Genomic DNA, 9,469 nt, shown 5'->3' with positions numbered 1-9,469 from the left:
AGCCACATTCTTCTCCAGCAAGCCTCTTGATGCCCACTCATTACTCTTCCATTCCTAGGCCTTCTCCCAAAATGTGTCCCAACTTTGTGATGATGCCTTCAACTCATTCAGTCCTCTCCCCTTTTTCCCTCAGCAATTTCTGGCTTTAGCCTTATGTAAGAAGTCTACCTTTTCTGGCAATGTCTGGAAAGCAAACATACCTTCATTGTAATTTCTCAACCACATGCCACTCACTACACCATCCCTTTTTTCAACACTTAAAACTACCCTATGATTTGCATGTCTTATATGTTCATAACTTCAGTGGTGTTTTCCCACTCCAAATGTATTATATCTGTATTTCCTTTATTAGACACTAAGCTCCCAAGTGCAAGAATTATATAGTTGTAAGTCAACCCTTTCTGGTACTGTTCAATCATCACTTAAAACATAACTTTAATAGTGAGAATAATCTAGCAACTAGTATGCAAATTTACCTGTTCTTCCAGGAGGACATAATGAACCACAAGCTATGTGGTCTTAATAACCACATAGCTCTATCAGCTCCTCAGTGGGCTTAGAAAGCACTAAGCCTGTTGTTTTTTTTTTTTTTTTTTTAAAAAAAAACCTTGCTCCCAGTCCTGTGGAGCTAATCCAACCACAGACTTGTCTTTGAAGTCAACTGGAACATCATGCATGGGTGAGCTCCAGAAAGCACACAAAAGCAAGGAAAGAAAACTGACATGTTATTCTCAACCAAAGAGACTATGCTATTTCCGTGTTTCTACACACACCGGGGCTTCCCACAGACTTCAAGAGCCTGCAGATGAAGTAGGAGAAGAAGCTGAAGTTAGACATGTCTTGTGAATGGGGAACGTGCAGCAGGTGAAGCCGCAATAGAATAAAAGCCTGAAATTTCTAGTAAATAATAGTAAATAATACTCACTTTTTTCTTTATCAAGGGTCATAAAAATCACACATATAAAATTCTTCAAGGCTACAAAACTCCTCCCTGAGAATGTCAAGCTCTTCTGGAAATGGCATCCACTCTTCCTCTGAGGCACAACAATTACCTTGTAGACTAGCATTCAATTCCACGTAACAGCCATTAATCCAGAATCTTTACTGAGAAGGAGTTGCGCTCATCGGAATGAGAAGCACCATCACCATCTTCAAGAATAAAAGCATAAAGCAGCTCTCATAGCATATAGTCCTCCACGGCCACTTACAGAGCCACTCTCAAATAGCCTCGGTCCGCAGCGTGGCTACATAGTGAAATATAAATTACAGCCTTAACACTGCTTCTCAGAGTCAAACACTTGAAACTAAATGACATTTTTGAAAATTAACTAAATTTATTTTGTGCCTACCTTTTGATCCTGAAAGTCTTTTCCTAAAAACAAATTCTACAGAAATAAAAGAACCAAAAAGAGGCCCCAATACTTAACAACCATGTATGCTTAAGTAGGTTTTCTTTACCTCTCCAAGCTCAGTGTGGTAATTTGGAAACTGCGGATAATAATAGTACTTGCCTCATAGGCATGTGGGTATGATATCTGGAATGTGGGAAATGGCCAAGAAACACTAGTGGGTGTTATAATCCTTATTTTGCAGAGGAAGAAATGGTGTTTCAAAGATGCTAAACAATTGGTCCAAGGTTACAGCAGGTCTGGGATTGGATCTAATTTGATTTGCTTCCAAAGTTTCTACCCTTCCTGCCCCAAAGGCTGTTGCTTAACTTAGAGCCCTGAAGTGAACAAGAAGAGGAGACATCAGCTGAGAAGATCCTCTACATGCCATCCTGATGATTATTCTAGGAAGCCTGCATTCTAATACACCTTTGTTCCAAAATGTTTATTCAAATACTGGAATATTAGATTCTCAGAAACTATTCAAGATCCTCAAATCATGGAGCACTAAACTCAAAAGTAAAAAGGATCAAAACCATGGCCAGTCAACATTGCCTAAAAAATGAACATAAACCTGAAAAATCTGACCCTCGTAGATTACTGGAAAGATGTGTATTCACTACAGGTGCAACGAAAACGGCTCCATGCTCCTGGACATGGATGGGACACTCTAATTTCAATTTCACCTTTACATATTTCCAAATGAAACATAAAATGCAGCCTTTGCCCTTAGAAGCATCTTCCATCAAAACACTTTGGCTACTTTATTGGGGGAAAGAACTGTATGACGATGAGCAAGCTGTGCCGAAGTTAAATTAAGTGTGATCATGCAGGAGATGGACCAAAGAGGCGTGTCAACCCCTGAAAGAATGACAATGTGACAATGTCACAATGTCACAAAGGTGACAATGTCCACACACAAACCTATTTACTTTGAGAAGTGTGATGCTAAAATTACAGTTGGAGAAGACAGTAAGACTTCATGATGCAGCAAGTGCAAATGCAACTGAGAACAGTGAATCTCTAACTCAGCACAAACTTGATCTCTTTTTTTCCTAAACACTTTATTTCTTTTGGTTCACAAATTTAACCATTTTCCATATTCCCAGATGTAGGACTCTTTGACCTTCTCAAGTGTTTTTTTTTTTCCATTTGTTTCATTTTTCTTCAAGTGGTGTGAGCCCAAATGTATAGTTTTAGGTTAGACAGACTGTCTCTAAGTCTCTAATCTTCATGTTCCAAATTGTCCTGAGAGAAAAAAAGAGAAATTCTACTGAGGAATTTTCAACCATAACTTTACATTGCATGGAGTTCAAAAGTTTCTACTGCAAACAGCTATCAAGATGAAATACAGCTGAGAGCAGACAGCAGTGAGAGGAGTTCCTTCTTTGGGCAGTGAAGGAATTTATAAGTCACAGGGGGGTGTGTCATGTGTCTGCTCTCATTACCTGTTTAGACAGGTAGATGGTGAACCTTGCTTCCTGAAGACACTGAGAATCGAGAATTGCTACATTCTAGAGAGGATGCTTCTGTCTAGTCTCCAAGTGGGTCTCATTAAGTATCCTTCTGTCTGATCTTCCCCATGATGAATATCTATTATAAGTCCATTCACACACTAGGATCCCCAGGAGAAACAGTTCTTTGCTGCCCTCCCAGAAACCCTTAAAAACAGGACATCTGTCTTCCCCTGCTTGGTGGCTGCCATACCCTATCCATAGGAAATTCTGGTGGGATTGGAATGTGTTTTTTCCCTCCCCAATTCTTTCCTTTCCTGAGAAAAGAGAAATGGGTCAAGGTTCTTCTCTCTATGTCTACAAAATATATACTCCTCAAGATAAAAGAATAATTATTATTGGGTTTTTCAACACAGTTCTCAATGTAACTAAAGATAAACATTTCAAGGCTTGTTAAGTTTAAATTTTTTTTGACTGACTAGTCTTTGGCTTTGGAAGATGAGAATCAATATGCAAGCAAAACTGCTGGTTTTTCTTAAAATCTTAAAAATTTGTATTCCAGATAGGAACTAAAATTGAACCTATCCCCAAGCTCTTTGCTTAATGTTAGGTTTTATTTGGAATAGTGTTTTTATTTTATTGTGGGTGAATGGGTGTAATACCTCTGTCAGAGAGCAAAACTATGGGCAGGGCTTTAAACAACCAGAGATGCTATTAAAGACAGCTTTGAAAAGTTTTCCATTTTAGAGATTATGTTAGCCTGTCTTCTCAAGATAGCAAGGAAGTTGAAGTATTAAAAAAAAAACAAAACTTCAATTTACATGTCTGTCCAAATTTTGGAAGAATATCATGAAGTGCAAATAAGGCAATGATAAACTCCACCAATCCCCACACACATATTCTATTATAAATAATCGATTAAAGTAAGGCATTTAAAAGTTTTGGACAGTTGAATTAATTGACTAACCTTGCAACACACTTGATATTTTAAAATCGTCATGAAAGGAAAATTTTTTGCTGATGAAATCAATTAAAAGATGTAAAATCTATTTTCAAGAAGTTAGCCTTTATTCTAAATGCTGTCATTATTGTTCTCACAACAAATAATCTGAAACAATCTTCTGAACCCAAAAGCTATATTTGATTGTTAATACTGTTTTCCACCTGTGAGAAAATAGCTTCTCCCTTCACAATACCGAAGCATGATAACTAGGAGTAATTTTATTATATTATCCAATTAGTTCTTTAGAGTTCTTTTTCTCTTTCCAATTATACTATAGTTGATGAGACAAAGATCATATTTTCTCCTTTTATAAAATCCTCTAGAGTGCCTTTAGCAACACTGGTCAGACAAGATAATTAAGGGGGGAAAAGCCAATTGAATAATTAAGTAAATAAATGATTTGAATTCTTTCCAAAATTTATGAAATAATTATGATTATTGAGTAAAAGAGAGACTGATTTAGTTAGGAACATCATATGTTATACCAACGTTCACTCAACCTGGAATAGGAAAAATAAAATGCCCTAAACCGGTAGAAATCCCAAACTTTAAAAATATTTTGTTTGCAGTAAAGAATCACAAATTCTTCACCACATGTACTGATATTCCCTAATGTACTTATTTAATACATGTATTAATGTATTTAATACATATATTAATAAATGTATTTATTAAATGTATTTATTTAATGTATTTAAATAAAAATTTAAAGAGATAACTGTCTAGAGAAGGTTAAAATTTTCATAAATATTAGAAATCCAATAAGCAGCAAGGTGAATTGAAATGTTTTTTTTTTTTGCATTGCATTACACTGCATTGCAGGAGTAAAGTACAATGAAGACTAAACTCTGGACTCAAATCTTTCTTGCACTTTGAAAGCACCAGCCCTAAAAATTAAAAAAACATAGATCCTAATCTTTAATATGACACACTGCCTGTTTACACAGATAATTCCATTCTTATGCCATTTTTTCTACTTGTCAAAACTATTTCCCTGGACTGCAAATAAGCACAACATCAGGTGGGTGACAAGGAATGTTTCATATTTCCATTATGTAGTTATATATGCCTCTTGGGTGACTTTCTTGTCACTTGCAAGTTATACCATTCTTGTTATTTTTAAAAAATTAAAATTAAAAGCTGCTAACATGAAACTATTTTTGTAAATGTCACCAAATGGAATTTCCTCTAAAGATCAACAGCATCATCACACAATATGCCTAAAAAGGGAATGGTATTATTCATGTGTCACTTAGAGCCTTTTACATATTAAGTCCACAGCCAACAATGAAACAGAGGACTCAAGGAACTTTTCTAAAAAATCTTCTGACCAAAATGAGTTATTAACATAGCATATTTAAAAATATCTTCTCTTTGTTTGTCCATTCAGACTGATACATAATGTCCCCAAATTTACACAGTCCAAATTCCAGAGTGATCTAAAGGTTTTACCTGAGCAGTAACAAAACAACCAGTTAACTTAGAGAAAATAAAATCTTCAAAGGATTCAACTGATTGAAACTGCATGGAGAAAACTGGGTGATTAAATATTTCCCTTTCCAACTGCATGTGGTGTGTCCTTACGGCAAATCACAGGGACTAAATATTGTTCTCCATTGTGCACCCGCGAGATACCAACAATTACACACTGCAGCTGAGTGCCAAGGCTCATGCCTGAAATTAGTGTCAAAATGAAAGGACCAAAGAAAGTTAGGGTTAACAGGGAGGCAAGCTCATCCTCTGCATTTTACCAACAGCAACACAGCATGAGATAAGCAGATACGCATTTGGAACGGTTTCATATTTGGAACTCTTACTGACAGTTCAGCTGCAACTATTACAATACTGACTGCAGTAATGTTTCTTGTTTCTTAAGAGCAGGATAAAGCCTCATGGCCCAAGCTGCATCCTCACTTATCTCAATTAGCTTGCAGGGATGCCCAAAGAATGGGGATGCTTCAGCAGAGGACCTCCATATAAATTAGAGGGTGCACATCGGCCATCATGTTCAGTGGTTCAGGGTGCAACCTTTCCAACTTGCTTCACCCAAGAAAATTAGTACATGTTATGTATGTATCAGGTATGAATAATACCTTCTTGAAGTAAGCCCTATATTCATATCTATGTACACAAGTCATGACTCTTATAGTCAGTAAAACAGCTCCATGGCAGAGGTCAGATATAGTAGTTGCTTTAAGAAATATCCACCTGTATTTTCCTATGAAGTACACTTCCTAACTTCAGCAGTTGAGTTTGAGAATCTGTAAAAATAAAGCCATAAATATTTCCCTTGAGAGTTCAAGGCTACATTTTTTAATACAACTGAGTAAAAACATAAGTAAGATTAACCAGAAGAGCTGCTCGTTGATATAAGAGATTTGTGCGAGGAGTTTGAATGCTGAATTTGAATTTTACTAAAAAAAAAAAAAAATCCTAACTAATATAGCTTTATGTTGGTTAAGAGACTGGCTGTTTTCTGATGGGGAGGGGGTGGGGAAAAAAAGGCAGGGCCAGCAACTTCTGTATTGTGGGCCTTAATAGTGATGAAAACATGTACAAACAGGACACAATTGTATTTTCTCTTAGGAACATCAGAAAGTTCAGTATGTATCTCATGGATATATATTGATACAAGTGACAGTTTATTCTCAGAAGAAGCAAAAATACATGAAAGTAAAGCTTATTGTGTGTAGCTATATAACCCTTAACAGGCTCCCCAACCCTTATTAAATATTTAAAGTTCTTTGAATGCCCTGGGCTGTAAATTTGGAAATATTATTTTGTTTTTCTCTGTGAACTTTCTGTCTGTTGTCCATCTCCCCCTCTTTGGTCTCTCTTCCTTATATCCCCACCTCAAGTGTATATTAGCTGTATGATCTATGCCAGGCACTGTAATGGGCAGTGGGGCCCCTGCTGCCAAACTTTCCACTCTTAGCTTTTCTACTTTCTGATTTTACTGAGGATTCTCTGAACTCTTTGCCAACATGTCAGTTGGGCACATCTATAAACAGCGAAGTGACTGGGACACAGGAAATATGTGAGATGTTACCCAGCCACAAGCCACTTTACTTATTACAAATGCCACATGTCAAATGATCAGCACAGATAAAAGAATCTTAGGAGTTCATTTCTAAGACAGGCTTCATAGCAACCGTTGGCTTTGACCCAGACACTGAAGGATGGGAGGCAATGAGAAAGCAGCAGAAAGTGTTTCAGGTGCAGGACTCATCAGAGAAAATGCAAGGCAAACTTTGTGGGGGCAATGAGCAGATCAACCTTCCAGTGTAGAAAATGCCTGGCTACAAATAGACAATAACACAATCGACAAAGAAAAAAAAAGACTGAAGTCAAATGGTGAGATTTCTGAAGAAGTTTTGAAATTTTAAAATGTTATCCTATGGGTTCTGGGGAATCCATAGATGCAAAGGAAAATAACATAATGAAAGTGTCAAAGTGCTTGTGCGTATCTGCGTAAGGGCAGAGGTTTGCCTCTTAGAGACGCTTCTTTTTTCTAAACATATTGAGCAGCCAAGGCCATCATAAATGCTCAGTAATATTTGCTTAGTGACTAGAGGAATGAATAGAGCCTGAAAGACCTGGGGTTTAAGTCATCTTGGCTGCTTACTAGCTTGCTGACCCCCAGGCAGTTACTTCTTAAAGCCTCATTTTCCTCATCTGCAAGGAGGGTCAATGATGCCACCTTTCTCATAATGTAATTGAAAGAACAAAGATAAAGAGCTTAGGAAATTGACTGGCAAACGGAAAAGAAACGTTAGCCACTAATAATTAGAATTAGAGGTCCCTTAAAATAGAATCAGAGGCATTGGAAGAAAGCATAAAAAGCGATAAATCCAACTTGTTTGCTGCATCGTGGGCCTGAATATCAATAAGACAGCTTATTAAAACTCACTGTGACTGTTTTGCCAATATATTCTTCTAAACTGGTATATATGCCTAGAATTTACTTTAAGCCATCTAAAGAAGAGGCAAGAGAAATACAAGTTCCAAAATGATATGGATTGTGACGTGATTGATCGATGATGTATGAATAATTGGTGAGCTTGCTATCATCTGCAAAATCAGGCAAATAATGAATATTGAATCATTGGAGAATATTAAATTAAGAGCTACAAAGATACAGGGTAGGCCCTGAATCAGTGTTGGTGGAATGAATGAATGAATATTTTCTAAATCCTTATGGAAAGATAGTGCTATAATTTACTAGATACCTATGTTTCAAACTTCTAGCAAACTGAATTTGTCTTCAAGCATTTCCTAAAAATCCAATATTTTTAAAGATGTCTGTAGTAAATTATGTTTAAACCCTTAAGATTGTGATAGTTAACTCTACACCATATGTTCCTGACCATGGTAAGCCACCTTGTCTTCCTTTCTCTAAGGACACTCCTAGCCTTATGGTATATTTGAGTCTTTACTTTTGGACTGTAAACTCAATTGTCAGAAAAATGCAAGAAATTCAAGGATTTATGAATCATTGTGATTAAATAATGCCAAACAACATTAAGAATACAAATAATGGCTTAGAGACATAACTAAAAATGGAAAAAGGTTCTGTTTACTATATGGTGTAGGATCATAAAGTCCAAAGCCTTTAGAAGGACTTGGGGCCATTATGAGTCTATATAGGCCATTTTTTTTAATTAAAAAATTATAAACACCATTAAGCAAATTACAATTTTCAAATTTTAAAATCTGAATAAGTTTTAAATGTTTCAGTTAATTATTAGTGAGTGCTAGAGTATACAATTCAGCTTTTTAGAAAAACTTTTATTTTCTCTAATCATGCTGGTATCATTTAAACAAAAGTATTTGACTGTTGGCTGTGCAAATTAAAATCTGCTGTTGGATCTTGGAGGTGATTAATCAGTAGATAAAACCTTCCCATGTGCCCTTGTCACCATGCTTGGAGAGTAAGTTGGGGCAAGCCCGTTAGCTGTCTAAAAGGCCCCTCCCTTCCCCGTTCTTTCTCTATAATGAATTTCCCTGCTGATGGTCAGTGTCATTTACAGCTTGTCACCTGGCAAACTATTTTGTGGAAAATAAACTCATGTAGCTGAAGGAAAGATTTTATTGAATTATACAAGTAACTTGCCACTACTGGGAAAATCCTATATCCTAAAATCAACCCCTTGAACAACATCCCAAGGCCATCTCAACTCTTTCAGCACTTTATACACAATTTCTAATAAAACAAGTTTGGGGTTTTCTTTTTCTTTTTTTTTTTTTAACCCCAAACTCAGACAAATAGTTCAGACAAATACCTTCAAAGTCAATACAACTTTCTAGGTGACAGAATAATGTTATGCCAAAAAGACAAAAACCAAAGCTATAGGAGGCAGAAAGCAACTAAGAGGAACCTATAACCCTGCAACACTGGTGTGTTGAAAGGAATATTAATTACAAGAAGAAACCAAACTTGGGAAAATTCAATAAACACATTAGAAGAGGATAATAATCTGATACTAGAGCATAATTTTACTTTAAAAAATGTACTTATGGCATGTTAATTCAGCAATAATATTATATTCTGACTTTAAATATTCACTACAGTCGAGTTAAATTACATAAATTTGTTCTAATTAGCATTTAGAACAATGCAATTT

The sequence above is a fragment of the Bos javanicus genome, chromosome 5 (assembly GCF_032452875.1).
Source record: "Bos javanicus breed banteng chromosome 5, ARS-OSU_banteng_1.0, whole genome shotgun sequence".
Taxonomy (NCBI): Eukaryota; Metazoa; Chordata; class Mammalia; order Artiodactyla; family Bovidae; genus Bos; species Bos javanicus.
Note: the sequence above shows the minus strand (reverse complement) of the source record.